This window comes from Acyrthosiphon pisum, chromosome A1, assembly GCF_005508785.2.
Source record: "Acyrthosiphon pisum isolate AL4f chromosome A1, pea_aphid_22Mar2018_4r6ur, whole genome shotgun sequence".
NCBI lineage: Eukaryota > Metazoa > Arthropoda > Insecta > Hemiptera > Aphididae > Acyrthosiphon > Acyrthosiphon pisum.
In genome coordinates, this window is record NC_042494.1 from 126,267,398 (window position 1) to 126,268,344 (window position 947).

The following is a 947-nucleotide window of genomic DNA, read 5'->3' on the forward strand; positions in this document are numbered from 1 at the left end:
TTTAATTTTTGAAAATTGTTCTTTTTTGGTTATTTTTTTCTGGGATTCCTATAATCTTGATGTATGAGTCATTCAATATTCAAAATAGGTAGCCAAATTCGTTAGTCATCCTTGTGACGTTATGATATACATCAAATTTTTAACAAGTTTAAACAAAATGTTGATGAAGGAGATTTTACAGCAAGAAATAAAATTGATAGATTGTTAATATAGAAGTACTTGAATAAATCTTAAAATATTGTGTTTTATAAAATCATATTCTAAATTTAACAAAAATTAAAATATAAAAGAAAACTTGGTTTAAAAGTGTTTTTATTCTTAATAAAATCAAAATACAATTTGATTATTTATTCTATATATCAGATGTGTCCAAATCGATGTGTGTTTATTAGATTCTGAGAGGAGCGATAAATGTATTGATTTTACAATGTGTTTTTTAATTTTTAATTTTTTTTTTTTGTGTCTCATAGGAGCAACTAGCATCAATTTTTTTTGGTGGGGGAGGGGATAGAATTTTATCAGCTTCGCCCCTAACTAATATACCGACTGGCTACTAAAAATACACAAATAAATTCATATAAAACTATAGGTAGTGAATTAAAAAATGTTAGTTAAAATTATAAATAATTATATACCTCGAAATATTTTTAATTCAACTTTTACTCAAATACAAAATGTTCATATTATAGAGTATTATCAATCATATAAACTAATTTTCTATTAGTTGCTGAAAATGTATCAATAATTTTTTCTGTTTCAAGAATATTAGTTACATCTCTTTCGATATTGTTGTTCATTGTTGTTCTTCGACAAGCTTTTAATAGCCGCATTGAAGATAAATGATAATGAACATTTGCTGGTGGCACAACTAACAGGTATAATGAAAGCTACTTGTAGCATTTATATAAATTTGGGTACACATCTTCAGTATTTAACATTTTGTTTAA